The following is an 18509-nucleotide window of genomic DNA, read 5'->3' as shown; positions in this document are numbered from 1 at the left end:
ATTCCTCGAAGCGTTATGAGATACTTTCCGAGCACGTTTTTACGTTCATACAAGTATAATACTCGTACAAACGCCAAAAGTCTCAACAACATTTTCTATAAATGTACGAGTATACTTAGCCAAATTAATTTATTTAATTTAATACTTAATTATTTTCTTTGCTTTAATAAATATAATTTATTTTGGTTAAAATATGTTACTGGCAGTTTAAAACTTTAAACACAGTTTCAAAAATGTATTTTTTATAAAAAAATAATACAACGTTGCCTTTTTTCTTTTAAATAATGAAAATAATAATTTTATAATCTAAAATTTTCATAACTGTTCTTCATAATATTTAGTAACCTGTGTCACAATATTAGAAAAGTATTACTAACACTACCAACGTAGATTAGTAAAGATTACTCACTGTCATCTATTTTCGTGTTTGACAAATATAAAAAAAAATGTAGTTTTTACAGCATTTACGAATAAAACGATATTTCTCTGTACTTTTTCTTCGATTTCGTGTTGTTTTTGCACCACTTAACTGCACATGTCGGCATTGTACCGCGTACATTACACCATGACAGTGGGAGACGTAATGGGAAAACAGACAGAAATTTTACTTACGTGTCAGCCATTTAATGTTTTCCTTCAAATACAAGGTGGTGAGATATCTATACTTATATATGACTACCAATAACAACACATATGACCTTGACCCTGATACATGACCCCAAAGCCATACCACTGAAGAGTTCCTCTTTTTTTCTGATCCATTAATCAACTGGATCTATTTAAGTGTTTCTATTCGCGAACTAGATTATTCTGCCAGCAGTGAAAATGTCACTTTGTGACCGCGATCGACCTTTCAGTGCCGTCGCGAGCGTAGCCAAGTGGAACAAATTAATTGGCTTGACGATTACATCCTAAACATGCACTGATAATCTAGACAAATTAATGGATCAAAACATAGATTAATGTTTATTGTTAATCTGATTACGATGCGTAATATCTATAATTATATTTGTACATATTTTGCTCTTCTTCTGGGATTTTTATTTATTTTTGGAGATAATTTTGGGTAATGGAAGCGCATTTCCAATCAGTTCTGATACAGTCCGCTAGGTGCCGCTGGAAATGTATGGGCAAATACGTAAACAAATACAAAAACAGTAATTTTTGTAAAAACGTAAAAACTCATACTCAGGGTACTGACGTCCATGCGTAAAGGTTTAATACTTCAGTTATATAAATAAAGGAACTCCTTACTATCTGGAGGCACGGCAGCGCCTCCGCCAAGTCTTTTTATATCCCAATTAATCCCAGACAAGTATAGTAACTATTGGTAACCGCGATTCGTAATAAAAACAGACAACAAACTTAATATAAAAGACGGAGTACCAAATCTGCATTTTACTTTTTATTACAAAAAAATAATTTATTAAAATTGTCTTGCAAAAGTTTTCTTAGTTACGAGTGTGTCCAATTGAAAATTGTATACCATTTTGGAACACTTAAAACTTCGGAGTTTATACCGAGAACTTCGTGCTTATAAAAGTTTCCAAATAAGCTCACATTCCCGGCATTAAATTCCGGGAATTTCCATTTATTTGCAGCTGAGCCTGTTTTTGTGCTCGAGATTTAAAACTGCAGCGTCTAATGGCACATTTCGCGGCAATTGTACACTTGAATTGGTTTAATCATTTGAAATAAATCTCTTTACTTATTCTGAAAAAATACGGAGAAATATTTTGTAACACAAGTAGTTACGGTAATTTATCTTTTAATTTAAACGCCTTCAACGTTTAGGGTGGTAACAGACGGGCGACAGTTAGCTAATACGAGCGTTAATTCATGTCAACAAGCGACGCCGACTGTCGGTGACGAGCGGTGGGAAAACCAATACAGATAAGCTGTGATTGTCGGCGTCATTTGTAGACATGAACAGTCGCTCATGCATTAGCTTCCTAAAGAAACACTAGGTTTCCGTGTAACATCGCATATTGGAATTATACATGTGCAATTTTGCCTCTACATCTGTAGATATTTTTTCTCATTCCGAAATTTTTATATACCGGTCACACATAAGGGGTAACCACGACGTGTTTTTTGGCAATGTAAGGTTTGATTGAATTAAAATATGGGAAATTTATAATTATTAATATAATTACAAAATTTAAACAAACACATTACAAAAAACATTTCATTAATATCAATTTTATTTCACTGACTGAGTCGCTTTTATAAACAGCTTACGTCTGTTATTAATAGGCCATCCAATGTTTTTCCTATCATATTTGGACATTTGGCCATTTCAGCACTCTATTATCAAATGTCAATCTTCGACAGGCAAACAATAGATAACTTGGTTATTGCGAAAATGCTTGCCGCTCGCTATATGTATGTAAAGGCCCTTAACGTGAAAATAACTATAAAATACTGTTATTACCTCTCAAACCGATAGCACGTCTACCCATAAAAAGTAACGGCAAGGTACCGTCCAATCTGGGAACCTATAACATTACATTGGACTATCGCTCTTCCATATATCGTAGTGAAATCTGTTGCCCATTTATTCATCACCAAATCATCCAATCCTCTCAAAATTAATCAGTAATACGATATTATGGAATAGGCCACCGCGCTAGTCAAATGGGTAGACTTCATAAGTATATTTTGGCAGAGGAAAACATCGTGAGGAAAGCTATATTCCTGAAACATCAAAAAGAGGTGTGTGAAATTTACCAATTCCCACTTGGCCAACGTAATAAAGTATGGCTTAAACCCTCCTCACTTTTGAAGGTGGTTGAACCCTCTGTGGTTCTACTCTGGCGGCACCACCGCCACACCTATTTCTACCTAATAACAGCAGTGTTAGGCGCTGCTGTGTTGCGGTTTAAGGGTGTGGTAAGGGAGACAGACTTTTCCGAGGCGTTCCAGCTTGGTCCTCAGGGGTAGCGGCGCATCTGTGGCCGACCACAGGTAGGAATATCTAAATCCTATCTGGGGTAATACAGATGTCCATGGGCGGCAGTAGCCAATTACCATCAGTTGGACTGCATGCTCGTCTGCTACTCCTATATTATAAAAAAAGTAAGCTGAAAAATACAATATCAAGATCGAACCACAGCGACTTTTCCTCTTTTGTACACGCAATATTAAGGTAAATCCCTAGATAAAAAAATAACTTTACCTATATATACGATAATAACACATTCCCTTGAATGCCAGTACTGAACATTTTCATAACATCGTAATATTACTAAACGACCGGCCGACGTTACACCGACGCGTAACAGATGCCGAGGGTCTTTCAAATTATACGTTGTAATGTCTTTATAAGTGTTATGTTGGTATTATTGTAAGTGTTTGAGTACAATGTTGTGTAATTTGTAATAATGACCCGTGTTACGGAGTGGTGTAAATAAGCCAAGTAGTATGAATTTATTGTATCACGATGGGACATCGGAGTTCTAATCCCAGGACAGATTATTGATGTTTTGTGCATTTTAGGAAGTTATTATTAATTGCTTAAACGGTAGAGAGATAACGCCATTAGGGAAAGTGTTATTTTGAGAGTAAACTATGGCCAGAGTTGTGGTAATTCCTTCTCTCGATAAAAGCTAATTCTTTTCTAGAGATCTCTCTTCTTCTCAGCATCTCTTACCTCAAGAAAACTTTAAAAGAAGTACTAAAAAGAAGAAGTTTTAAGAGTTTATAACTCCTAAAAAGCAACGACGTTTAATAATTTCAAATGTACAAAGAATATTTCATTTTCTTCTACCAATCTGTCTTACGATTTTTATCTTTAAACACACACGGAGCTACAAAGGAATGCTAGTTTAAATTCTAAAGACTTAAAGAAACCTTAGACACGCGTAAATGTAATGAAAGAAGGTGTCTTGTTCGAACTTGAACTAAATCTTACGATAAGTTGTCGCGAAGAAATTCAATACTTACGTTTTCAGTATTTTTTTTCGTATCCATATTTAATGTAACTGTATTTTTATTTGAAAACTGACCGTTTAGATTTAGAATTAAGATAAGTACAATTAAAATAAGTAGTAGGCTATTTTTATAGAATTAAAGTTTTTACGTAGAACTTTTAACTCTGGGTCTAATATGGGTTTCTGAGGAAATTAGGGCGATAAACTATACAGACATTTGAGGGTTTTTTAAAGAAAACATATTATGTATTTTATTTCGCCCAATGAAAATACGATGTACATTAAAATCTATCACCTGCAATCTGCAAGTTAAATAAACCGAAGAAACTAAATTTCAAAAATTTTACCGAATGGGAGGCCCCCACATATACCACAGCTTATGTACTCTCTACTTTGAGTACAAAGTGTGTAAATTACACTATTTCCGCTAATTACACTACGGTGTGAATGTCAGTTTCTTTTATGTGAACTATATAGTCTGGGAGTGCGTCATACAAACACTTCAGCGATCGATGTTTGATCATAAACCAAACTAAATCTAATTGCCCACAATATCGGAGATTCGCCAATAAAACTGTTATGATCTAGCAATAAAGTAAAGATGAAAGTAGCTAGGTACCTAGCATATTATACACAATTTATTGTTTTGTTTTTACTAGAAGAAAAGTAATGGTATTTCCATTTTAGTTGCAATTTTTTTATAGTATACACCTGAATTATTCAAAATCCTCATTAAAAATGATAGGGTCCTATTTTTTATAGTCTCCATAGTATTTTAAAGTTATATCGAATCTATCCATGGGCAGTCAGATAGCGTAGTCGACTCCACAACCAGACTATCATAAATATTATTCATTTTGAAAAAAAAAATGCCCAACAATGAAACAAAATTGTGTAAATAAATGATTATAAGTAAATATTGCAAAATAAAACTCAAGCAAACGAATTTAAGGCAAAGCGCTTTCAAAGAATTCTTAAAACTTTCAACAATTTGGCTTTCAAAAGGCATTCTTTCTCAGTTTTGAATAAATACTTTGGCTTAAATATGAAATGAAAGTAAAACAACTTTGAAATATCTTGAATGAAACTTTCGCTGAGCGCAAGCAAATACTTACAGAATAAGTGCTTATTTCTTTAAAATTATTGACGGGATACTGGAAAATTTAATCTTTACTCATTATGGACGCCTAGAGATATCTGTAATAAACATAAGATAGGATTAGAGTGTTACCTATGGTCGGCTGAAGATAAGTTGCACCACTTAACTGCTCGTATAAGTCTCACCCTTCTCGTATAAGTCTTTTCAGACATCATCACTTGACACTTTTGTTAGGCCAAAGTAATTGTGGCAATGGTACCTTCAGAATGGAACCACGAAGGGTTAGACCACGCTTAATGTGTAATAACCTCGTAATAGATTTTTATAAAGGTGGTAGAACCCTTTGTGGTTCTACTCCGGCGGCACCACCGCCACACCTATTTCTACCTAATAACAGCAGTGTTAAGCGTTGCTGTGTTCCGGTTTGAAGGGTGTGGTAAGGGCGACATACTTTTCCTAGGCGTTCCAGCTTAGTCCTCAGGGGTAGCGGCGCATCTGTGGCCGACCTCAGGTAGGAATATCTAATCCTATCTGGGGTTGATTACAGATGTCCATGGGCGGCAGTAGCCACTTACCATCAGGTGGACTGCATGCTCGTCTGCTACTCTTATATTATAAAAAAGAAATAGAAGCGCTCGTTATAAGATATTTGTAAAATGAGAAGCGTGTCCAGTTAAAATGGGTCACTCATGTCAGTAAAAAGAATGTTAATAACTCAATTTCGCGAAAATGTTAACAGCAGTAGTTAGCGCTGCTGTGTTCTAGTTTGAAAGGTGTGGTAAGGGAGGTAGACATACTTTTTCGAGGTATTCCAGCTTAGTCCTCAAAGGTAGCGACGCAGCTGTGGCCGACTTCAAGCAGGAAACTAATCTTATCTGGGATTGATTACATATGTTCATGCCCGACAGTAGCCACTTACCATCAGGTGGACTGCATGCTCGTCTGCTATAAAAATAAAACCTGTGGACAACATTGCCCGCCTTCTTAAAGATTTATTTTAAAAGCCTTTATACCATCTGTTATTCGATTCAAATAGACTATGGTGAAGTTGCGAATGTTATGGTGGCCGGCTCGACAACGCGTGCCTATTGTAGCTTTCCACGTGATGTACGAGGATGTGTGTTAGGGGTGGCCCGAAATAATTTTATTATAAATCGTAATATACTAATATATATGCAACCACGGCCCCATTCTTCAAAATCGTCAACCAGGAATATATTTTTTGTTTTCCGACGACAGAGTATATCCTACCTTTTAGTTTCACCTACTTCGAGGTCGATACTACTCGTATTTTTGGACCATATCTATTATCTATAACTTCAAATCTAAAAGAATTACAACTAATTATACGGGTATATTCGATCACAAAATGTTTACTACCCCTATTTTAATAAAAACGTCTGAAATAAGTGTCCACATAAAAATATAGGGGGAAAGCATTTCAAACTAAAATACAACGCGCAATCACTACAACCACCTCAATCAGAAAGATATAATAATTAGGTTAGTTATTTAACCCTTATCACAAAGACTAATTACAAAGTTAATTAAAATTATTTCTGACATGAAATTAATTTGTATTATGTAATTGTTAAAAAATATTTCCACGATACTGTTCTTACCAACCCTACTCTGAAATGTGGAATGTAACGTCAATTGCGCTCGTAACATTTGACGTTCCGTAGAAAACGGCACGTGACGTTCGCAACGATATGTCGTTGCACATGTGACGTCGTAGCCGATAAGAGATTGTACCAGCCCGTGATGTTATACGAGTGTATTTTGTATTAAGCACACGGCGCTCCGATGTATTCGTAGATTGTTTTAGTATATACCTTTTTTTTTTTTTTCTTTTTCGTGGGGAAACCCTTCATGGGTTCCTCTCAGCTGCGGGGGTAGCGGAGAGGATATGCCGGACTCCTACCGGCTAAAACCCCACGGTGTTCCTCTGGACGCCTTTTGTCGGGACCACGGGTACGCTAATAGCACTCGTCCGCGATCCCGAAACTATGGTAGATTCTTATTTTTGATAATATTAAATTAATGCAACAATAATAAAATAATAATCTAAACAAATGAAGATCAATTCACATTTTCTAATATTTATATTACCTCAATTTCGTTCCATACAGTAATAATAATAAAAAACAAGGTTTATGGTAGAAAATTAAAAAATTTTTAACAAAAAATACAACCGACTTCTATGTCACTACAAAGTAAAAAATAATTCAAATAAATGTTGGTTTAGTACATATTTCTGAAGTCGGCGCTCATATTAGATACGCTGTTGACATCGTTATCCAACGAAATATATTGATACGCTCATATTAGATACGCTGTTGACATCGTTATCCAACGAAATATATTGAGCGCCGACTTCAGAAATATGTACTAAACCAACATTTATTTGAATTATTTTTTACTTTGTAGTGACATAGAAGTCGGTTGTATTTTTTGTTAAAAATTTTTTTTCACCCTTTTTAGTGATGACATAATTGAAAATTAGACGAGCTTACCTGTAAGCGAAGTCTGATTATAATTTTATGAATGGTGATCTGAAATATAATTGAGAATTACAATGTATCCTTCTTCCCACTCGTCGGCATCGCGATTGTTTAGCCTTTAAAAACAAAAAAAAATTTAAAGACCACTGACACTGCGTATGACAGTGACAGCTCCGGATTCCTCACTTAATTTAGAGTCTATCATTTCCAACTTAGTCTCCTTGATAATATGCATGCTGTCTATATCTAGGAGACTCTTGTTCTTATTGTTGCAGTATGGGTTTTGATTTTGGGAGGGTGGGTAATTATATTTCAGATCACCATTCATAAAATTATAATCAGACTTCGCTTACAGGTAAGCTCGTCTAATTTTCAATTTTATTTCATGGTGATCTGAAATATAATTGAGAATTACAATGTAGATGTTTAGAGACAACTGCAACAATGGGACATGTAATTAAATTAAAGATTTATTACCATACATATATATTATTATATGGATTTAATTACATTGCTGAATATTTATTCGTTCTGCATCATATGGATGAGATGTTGTGAAATCCATAGTGCTTAGTGAGATTTATTCTTAATAATAAGAAATATATATATATAAAAATACAATATGAAAATATCATATTAATAACAAATTTTTCTCTTAATTAGGTATAATTATAAAATATATATAATTATTAGGATTGCTAACTGAATATTTACTCTTACTGTATAATATGGATGAAATGTTCTGAAACACATAGTACTAAGTGAGATTCCCTCTGAATTAGATGAAATAATATTCAGTGCAATAATAATGCAATATTTTTCTCTAAATATATTATTACTAAAATTGGCCAACAATAATAATAATAGTAATATTGTAATTTAATCAGTATTAATGATTATTCAATTCAAGCTTTTGCACCTTGCAAAAAATAAATACATACAAGGTCGAAAATATGTTTTCTACCCTCCATAGTATGTCATAATTATGTGTAGAATGAATTACTTGGTCAATTTTATTGACACAAATAATACTATTTCCTTTGCTATATAGCAATATATGTATAAATATGTTTCATATGTGATGTGCATTATATAATAATGTACTTTTATATAATACTATACTTATATGTACCAGTAGGTACATTGTATGTATTCCAATATTATTAAAATAGGAAGCCATCCCATGTTGAATATTATGTATATAAATATAAATTATGATTGGGTATTTGATTTGATCTTGGGAGGATATATGCCCCATGTGAGATAAATTTATATTTTATGTTGTAGGTATACCCGGTATAATATTGGGTGTTATACCTACTTTGTTTCCTTATATTAGTGTGCATGTTCAAGAGGGACATGATCATTCTTAGATCAATGAAACATTTTAGTTTTATATGACTTCCTGTTTTCGTAGGTATGTATCGGATTTGCAAAAGTTATATTTTTTGCTGTCCCATGCTTATGCATGCCCTCTGTAAAGTTACATATCTATATGGTTGGTTGGAAAGCTTATGATGCGTTTCCTTTTGAAATCCAATCTGACTTTCGATCTAACATCTTTTCCTAAAAATGTGTGTAACTATCAGTTATGTGTATGTATAAGTTGATATCAGTTTTCATAACAGTATTTATGTATATGATTATTTCAAACCCCATTCATGACTAGACCAGAAAAGCTTATCTTTACTCAAAAGTATTTATGCTGAGCATTCCCAGGATTAATTCAGTTTTAATAAGTCAAATATTTTATAACTTCCATGGGGTTCTGACTTACTTAGCCTGTAATGATTACTAACACAACTGGTTCTAGTTACAGCTGACAGTGATAAATTATAAAGTTATTTTACCCACAAGTTAAGTTAAGTTACCCACATTTTTCTCCATCTTAATTCTTTAAGAAAAAGAAAAGTAGATAAATCTTCTATATATAATAATTATAATAATAATTTATATATATAATATAGTTTTCTTTGTTCCGGGCAAGATGTCTGCCATGTGTGTCCTATATAGTAATGTTAGAGTCCTATATAGTAACGTTCATCACACATACCCCTAAGGAATTCCTATTAATTCTAGATTTACATTTGAAAATTGATTGGACATGCAGCTTACTTTCTTTGTTGTTTTATGTTTTATAAGAGCATCTAGGTATACACACTAGGCATAAAAGACCCAAAGAAGATATCATATTAATGGCTGGCCATTCACATGATATAATAATATTGTTATTAATTTTATATCATTAATGTGTCACATATTACCATGGTGGACATTATTTACCCTTAGCCTAAGCTTCATTATGAAATGATAACAATTTCAGTTTTAGTGTAACTAACATAGACATTATGAAGGCTTAAGTGCAATAGCAATTCTCATATTATGCTTGTCTTTATTCCAGGATTAATGGGCTGCTGTGTTATTTGTTGACCTGATGACTGGTGTATAAATGTATGATGCATGTTTCTATATAAACCCGGTGTTGCTGAAGGAAATGTTTAAGCAACAATATAAATAATATATTATTATTTGATTGCTTTTTGTAATGTTGGGAGTACCAGGCTTCTGTTGTAGAACATTACATAGGTACTATCAATCTTTAGTAATTTTTTTCATGATGATCAACCTCATATTTTAAGCAGTTATGTACAGTAAAAGTGAAAGATATGTGCAGATATTTAATAATTAACCGTATGTTTGTGGACTGAACTTCCAAACCTTTAATTATTACTGTATTTATTCCTATTGAGTCACTGAAAGATAAGTGTAACGAAATCCAAAATGTTAATTTGTGTAAATTCTCACATTTGTACATAAAGTTCACTCTTGACATTCACATATTTGCATTTATGTCACATATGCCACATAAATAAGTAATACTAAACAAGGTTTTTGAATTATTTACAAGTATGGACATTTATTATTTAGCACATTTGTAATGTTATGGTATTGCAGGTATTGTTATAGTACCTGGCCTTAGAATAAATCATAAAGGTATTTGTGTCCAAAGACAACTCCAGACTTCTGGATTGATTATCACTGTAAACCAGTGTATTAAATAGATAATTTAAAAACTTCAATTCAAGTTACATCTATATATAATAGAGTTATATATATTATGTAAGCTCAATGACTTTAAGTAGGTACTCTGTACCAGTAGTTAAGTGGTGCATTATAGTTCTGATTGTACTCCTTGATACAAATCTCCTTAGAGTTATACCTTAATAATACGAGTATTTCCTGAAATCCGCAATATCTTGAAATACACCTAATCTGGATGTTAGGATATTCATATACCTAGCCCACAAGATATCAAATCAAACATATAGCTGGTAACTGATTAAATTTTATTATACATAATTTATATATATGTGAGTAAGAGGTACTACAATATAACCCATGTAATATTGTTTACTTTGAGCCATGTATAGGTACCTGTTATTTGCTTATAAAACAGCTGAAATTGAGTAGGAACTATAGAGTATCCATAACAAATCAATGAACTCTGCTCAATTGTGTTGAGGTATTAACACAGAATGCTACTATCAAAGCTAGGACTTCAGACGCTGGTTCCAATATATGAGATACTTATAGTATTCTTTCTTCATGTGACTAAAAATATATTGGACAGATATGTGTCAGTATCAATAAGCCGGAGTCTTGTTTGCTTAATCATTGTCCTCCTGAGGTGGTTCTTTTGAGAGAGCATGCCTTCTGTTCTATTTCAGGTTAACATGAAACAGTTGTCATGTATATACACCAGTGTGTATGTGATAATGTGAGGAGCACATCTATTATCATTTGAGATCGAGCATTGGATTAACTAGTATACAAAGATAATTTTGTCATCAATGTTGTAAGATTTTTATCTTGACGCCATATATTAAATTTTAATATCATATAACACAATTGATTTGTGTGGAACAACCAATCTCAACCAATTTCAAATTGGCAACGGGGTGCTGCATAAAACATTTATGTCACAAATGTCTATTTTAGACATTGTTTTCTGATAAGATAGTTAGTCTTCTATCATTTGTAATGCAGCTAAGTGAGTTTCAATGTCTTCAGTATGATTCCGTTACATGAGCTCATGAGCATCATGCTGTGCGGTGAATCCTGATAAGATTCTTATATGCACGGGGTTATATTTGTTATGGGTTAGCGCACCAGCAATGTGATGATTCCTATTTTCTGTTCTTCACCATGTATTGCACATATTTTTATCGTGTGTATTGTGGTGGAGCATAAATTACCTATTATGACCTTTATAGGTAGCACTAGTTAAAGTGTTATTCTGAGAAGAGCATCAAAATGTACCAGGTTGATTTCCTCAGTTCTCATTGGAATATGTTATTCATCCAGTTGCTTCACACATACCTCCCAATTTTAGAGAACTCTGATGATATTATTGTATTCACTCGTTGTCCCAGTATGTTAACATAATATTTTCCATTTCTGTTAGGACACTGTTTTGTCATAAAGTTACAAATATGTTTTGCTATTTGCAATAACTCCATGAATGATTCCTGAAATTATAGCTGGTTCTGAAAATTATTTTGTCAGAGTTGGTATAACAGGGTTGGCATAACCTTGTGTTGTAGCAGCTCTAGCTTGGTGCTTATAAATCATTCATGCTTTATACTGTGTATTGTTAGTGCAATAGCTAGTGATGGAGCATTCAAGCCATTTGCCACATATAAGTATTAGCGCAGGTATCTCGTACTCAATGGCGAATGAGTGAAATGTTTAGTGTCAACAAAGTAACACTTGGAGTATCTCGTACTTGACGGTTCTGATGCTTTGTATATTCGACCACTTGCCACATAGAACTGTTAGCGCGAGTATCTCGTACTCAATGGCGAATGAGTGAAATGTTTAGTGTCAACAAAGTAACACTTGGAGTATCTCGTACTCGACGGTTCTGATGCTTTGTATATTCGACCACTTGCCACATAGAAATGTTAGCGCGAGTATCTCGTACTCAATGGCGAGTGAGTGAACCGTTTAGTGTCAACAAAGTAACACTAGGAGTATCTCGTACTCGACGGTTGTGACTCTTTGAATATTTGAACATTTGCCACATATAAATGTTAGGGCCAGCATCTCGTGCTTAATGGTGAACATGGGAAACATTTAGTGTCGACAAAGAGACGCAACGAGTATCTCGTACTCAATGGCTCGGGTGCATTTTATATTTGGACCATTAATTGCTAAATTATATGCATAAAAATGCAAACATCTTACGGTTAATGGCGAATATGAGCACCGTTTGGTGTCTGTAATGTGCAACAGCGAGATTGACGTGCATGAATAGTTTTGAAGTTGTAGATACGAAAAAGTTTTGCGAACAATATAGTTTCTTTATGAGAATATGTTAGTTATTTAGGCATTTTTATAGTCGTGCACACATACTGTAAAAGGTGAATAATGCATTATTTTCTTACATACCTGGTAAGTAATTTGTACATAACCTCTGAACCGGTGATCCAATCCGAAGAATTGCTTCGTAAATTCCTGCTACTGCGACTACAACTACGCAGACGTGATTCTTCATTCCTAGTTTCCATTTTCTTCATTTTTTCACTAGCTTTGCTTCACTATACACGTTTAACAAAACTTTGAAAAAATAGTATCACGATGCCTTGGAAGCGCGAAAAAGAAGTGAGGAATCCGGAGCTGTCACTGTCATACGCAGTGTCAGTGGTCTTTAAATTTTTTTTTGTTTTTAAAGGCTAAACAATCGCGATGCCGACGAGTGGGAAGAAGGATACATTGTAATTCTCAATTATATTTCAGATCACCATGAAATAAAATAACATTTATATTAATACAATATAAAATTGTATAAACGAGATCACGAATTAAGGTAAGGTCTGAATTTACATTGATTGGAACCGCCCGCTCGCAGGGCGCTGCCGCGCCCTGCTCGCTTAGTTTTATATTGTCTTATATGTTCCAACCTAACCTAACTAAATAGTCAATGATGAACTGGCTTTGCAATTTCATTAGAACCTACAGCAAATATCTTCAAACACAACTCAATTATTCCCATTGGTTGAGGAGTTACATATTTTGTCTCCGAGCCACATTATCAGATCCTCAAATAGTCAATGATAAACTGGCCTCGCAATTTCATTAGAACCTACACCAAATATCTTCAAACACAAGTCAATTATTCCCATCGGTTGAGGAGTTACATATTTTGACTCCGAGCCACATTATCAGACCCTTAAATAGTCAAAGATAAACTGGTTTTTCAATTTCATTAGAACCTACACCAAATATCTTCAAACACAACTCAATTATTCCCATCGGTTGAGGAGTTACATATTTTGTCTCCGAGCCACATTAGCAGACCCTTAAATAGTCAATGATGAACTGGCTTTGTAATTTCATTAGAACCTACACCAAATATCTTCAAACACAACTCAATTATTCCCATCGGTTGAGGAGTTACATATTTTGACTCCGAGCCACATTATCAGACCCTTAAATAGTCAATGATGAACTGGCTTTGTAATTTCATTAGAACGTACATCAAATATCTTCAAACACAACTCCATTATTCCCATCGGTTGAGGAGTTACATATTTTGACTCCGAGCCACATTATCAGACCCTTAAATAGTCAAAGATAAACTGGTTTTTCAATTTCATTAGAACCTACACCAAATATCTTCAAACAAAACTCAATTATACCCATCAGTTGAGGAGTTACATATTTTGCCTCCAGAACCCACTCTGATCCTCATCATATTTAAATGGGACCAACTTGTAGCAATTGTCCACACACGAAATTAAAGGCATTAAAATAGGTTCATAAACGGCGAAGTTATGGCTGTTATATTTACATGGGTGGAGGAGTTCCCCTCTTTTTCTCCAGAACCAATCGATGGATCCTAACCATATTTAAATGGGACCAACTCGCAGCTCGTCTCTACACAATAAAAAAAGAATTATTAAAATCGGTCCACTAACGGCGGAGTAATTGCTGTACATACATAAAAAAAAAAAAAAAAAAAAAAAGATACCGGCCGAATTGATAACCTCCTCCTTTTTGAAGTCGGTTAAAAATGTGATAATGGTAACACAATCGGAACCCAGAACATTTCTTGTGCCGTCATTTTTAAGTTTCGTAGCTGATGTTATTCATTTTCGTGATTGTAATTGAACTCGAATATATTAACGTTTACATAGCGCGTTTGTTAAATTGTGAATAATTGTAAAGTTTTCGTTTTTTGTCAAGTTTGTTTAAGTTTTTATTTCTTGTTCATTTTGACAGTGACATTTGTTTGTTTACATTTTGGACACCTAATTATGAATCAGACTATAGTTTGTTATAACAGATATAAGTAATATTACCTCGGCGTCTCTGGAATACGAATAATTTATTACATACTTAAAACTTCCATACATAAAATTGTTCAGAGGTATTTCATACAAAGTTACAATGTAACGTAATAGTTACATTAAGCGAATACTCAGCTATAAAGCTTAAACTTTATATTTAACTGCTTTTACAAATTGTGTTGTGTACAAGGGAATTTTAAAGTGCGCATTGTCGACCTAAGGGCACTTTCGTGGCTTGGCAAAGGGAGATCTCCCGCCAGGGTTGACAATCAGTTCAATATAAATACATCATCATCAACCCATTACTGTCCCACTGCTGGACACGGGTCTCTTCTCAGAATGAGAAGAATTAGGCCATAGTCTACTGCGCTGGCCAAGTGCGTAATGGTAGACTTCACATACCTTTGAGTTTTTTTTTTATAAATCTCTCAGGAATGCAGGCTTCCTCGCGATGTTTTCGTTCACCGTTTTAGCAAGTGATAATTAATTTCTAATACGCACATAATTCAGAAAAATCAGAGGTACCTGGGATTTGAACCTCGGACCCCTTGATCGAGAGGACGAGTTTCTTAACCACTAGGCTATCACTGCCGTTATATAATATAAATACAAGCTTATATAAATCAGAGGTGACCCAGTAGTTAGACACGGCCTATCGGGGGTCTGAACTGTGCCAGGGGTGCCAGGTTCGCGTCTCTGATTTTTCAAATATTTATGTGCGTATTGGAACAAGAAATAAATTACTTCTTGACGGTGAAAGAAAACGCGAAAATACCCAATTCTAAGATTTTTTTTTAATTTTTAATGATGTGTGAAGTCTACTTACCATTCCACACTGGGTCAGGGTTATGGACTAAAACCTTTCTCATTCTGCGAAGAGACGTTCGCCCAGCTGTGACAGTAATGTGTTCACGATGATACACTCGTATACAAAATGTATGTACAACCGTATCAACCGGGTGTAATATTTCTGCGCCCAATGGCGACAAATGAAGAATTTTATGGACCTGCAAGTCATCGATCTGAGAAGTATGTTATGATTCGCACAAAACTATTCGCAAAAAGCAACGATGGTCTCAATCATCACAGACTCCCAGAAATTAATAGAATAGATTAAAATAGAATACTCTTTATTGCACACTTGCCGTTAAATTTAAACAATAACAATATTTTTTTAGTGTTGTGTAGTATCAATGTGTTCAATCAAACTAATAATCTCTTTAGCTGTATAGTACAGATAGATTGGACGTTTGTAGCAATGTTGGTACGTCAGGATTATCTCGCAGCGTGAATACCAACTCGTTAGGCGAGTGGGTCGCGGTTACCCATTACACACATCTAATACACAGTATATAGACATTTCTGATGGTAAGTAGCTACTGCCGCCCATGGACATCTCTAATCAACCTCCGACAGGATTAGATATTTCTACCAGAGGTCGGACACAGACGCGAGTCGCTGCCCCTGAAAACTAAGGCGGAACACCTCGGAAAAGTATGTCTTCCTTACCACATCCATCAAACCATAACACAGCAGCGCTTAACACTGCTGTTATGCGGGGGAAATAGGTGTGGCGCTGGTGCCGCCGGAGTCGAACCACAAAGGGTTCTACCACCTTCAGCTGTTATTTTCACGCTACAAACATATTCTTCAATTTAATCTATTTATAGAGATAATAGTACAGATAGATTGGACGTTTGTAGCAATGTTGGTACGTCAGGATTATCTCGCAGCGTGAATACCAACTCGTTAGGCGAGTGGGCCGCGGTTACCCATTACACACATCTAATACATTCGGCCGAAATCCGCTGGATAGGTCCGTTGAAGCAGTTTGACCTAAATCTATTCTGCAGCGGTATTAAACTTCTGAATTCTAGTTTGATTGGTAAGCAAATATACTAATCTGATGAACCGACTTAGACTTCAGGAATTGCAACGTATTAATGATGAAACTCCAATAGCACTCATTTATATTTTTTGATGAACGTGTATATAGATTTATATGTGTGCACACATAATGAATATGGTATCATTCTTCCAGATTTAGCGTTAATTATTACAGATACGCATCATTCATGAGCGATCGCTTAACGGCAGTTAATTGTGCTATCCCTGTCATAAGTATCTTTTTCATCAATCCATTATGAATTCAGTTATCCCTTCAGTCACGGGTGATAGAGGGTTGTGCTTGACTTCTACCGGCTAAAATGCCACGATGTATCTTTGCTGAGTGACGAGGCTAGCAGTACGCTTTCGCATTGTACGACGGCATTCCATCTTTAGCCTTTTCCCCTTCTCTCCGCCGATCCATCTTGAGGCCTACATATGTTTTAGAACACTTCGAGATGCCTTCCAATACCTGCCTTAATTGCAATAAGGAACATTTTTACGAGGTGATCCAACTTTATCGTTAGGGGTAGCAAAACACACAACCCACATCATATAGGACTTATATCATATCTCCCAGATAACATAGAAATCCTATCTTAGCCTATCACAGGGTGGCTGTGATAGTAGCAGCTAAAACTTACCATGATTATAAAATCTTTGTTTTCTAATCAAACCAGAGCAAGATTAATGACGACCCAACTGGCAGAAGATTCCGGGTTCGATCTTCGGGCAAAGAGATATCTAAATAATTTAGAATGGATTTCTGTTCTGGGTCTGGGTGTTTGTTTATTCGTCTATTTATGTGTCCATGGCACCCACGACACGGGATCCTAGTGTCGGGCTGTGGATATATAATGCGTGTTTACTGTTATAAGGCAAAATATGTGTTACCGCGGTCGAGTCAGAGTTCTAAGACCTTTATGCACGAGCAATAAAAGTTGAACGCAGAAATTACCACAGCAAGCTCCTAAGCACCGTATGCTGCTCCGGAACAATGGTCATTAACCCACTTCCAGTTATATCGACTGGGGATAAACTTACAGATAATAGTTAAATGGAGGATAATCCTACTTCAGATGGTTGGACTTAATCTCTTAATATCTTTGTTGTCGTAGGACTTTCTATTTGTAGCTTTGCAGCGCGATTCTTCATAAAATGCATAATTTTCATGAATAAGTGCGCAGTAACCAAGGAATTCGTAGATGATAACTGATCTAAAAAGTTAAGCAAAGTTCAGCGAGGTGTTTAGGTAGTTTGTTTGGGAATCGTCCCATACAAAGTACATAAAGCTATCGAGCATGTCGTTTTTGGGTGCTATCATTGGATTGAAAGAAGTGATTGTATCATGTCTTTTACAAATCCACACTTATGTCCATTGGGATATTTCTAGAAGCCTTGATGTTTTACGTACACTTTTTGATGCCATTTTCTTTCTAATCAAGTAGCCCTTTATCCCTTAGGAACTTCATTTCGCTACTTTTCCAGAAAATAATACCATTAGCCAAACAAACACTAAAATAATGTCCTAAGAGTTGTGAAGCATTAAACATTCCGGGGTCTAAAGAGGATATAAAGCCTAAACTAACACGCCAGGCTGCATTGGGTGCCGCAGGTCACCGCTCGCACTCAGCCGTGTAACGTAGGGTCGAATGACGTTTCTGGATTTATCGGACGACTATAGGCAGGAATTTATGTGGCAGGTTTCCGCTCCGATGGCCTGACCTTGCACGCA

The 18509-nt window shown here is 35.1% G+C and overlaps 1 protein-coding gene and 1 long non-coding RNA gene across 2 annotated transcripts in view; one reads left to right on the top strand and one right to left on the bottom strand.

The window, feature by feature from the left end:
- The window catches only part of LOC140756594 (inactive dipeptidyl peptidase 10), a 183472-nt gene that overhangs the window by 40345 nt on the left and 124618 nt on the right, over positions 1-18509 (top strand). The gene's annotated exons all lie outside the window — the stretch shown is intronic.
- Positions 10866-13235, bottom strand: LOC140756504 (uncharacterized). The gene is made up of 2 exons (XR_012103891.1): positions 12987-13235; positions 10866-12064 (listed from the first exon to the last, which is right to left on the bottom strand). It is a non-coding gene; the product is annotated as an uncharacterized LOC140756504 (long non-coding RNA).

The sequence above is a fragment of the Epargyreus clarus genome, unplaced genomic scaffold (assembly GCF_041222505.1).
Source record: "Epargyreus clarus isolate Ecla_fem2 unplaced genomic scaffold, WU_Ecla_fem_2.2 ptg000035l, whole genome shotgun sequence".
In the NCBI taxonomy this organism is placed as follows: Eukaryota; Metazoa; Arthropoda; class Insecta; order Lepidoptera; family Hesperiidae; genus Epargyreus; species Epargyreus clarus.
Note: the sequence above shows the minus strand (reverse complement) of the source record. Positions and strands in the feature narration are given on the sequence as shown.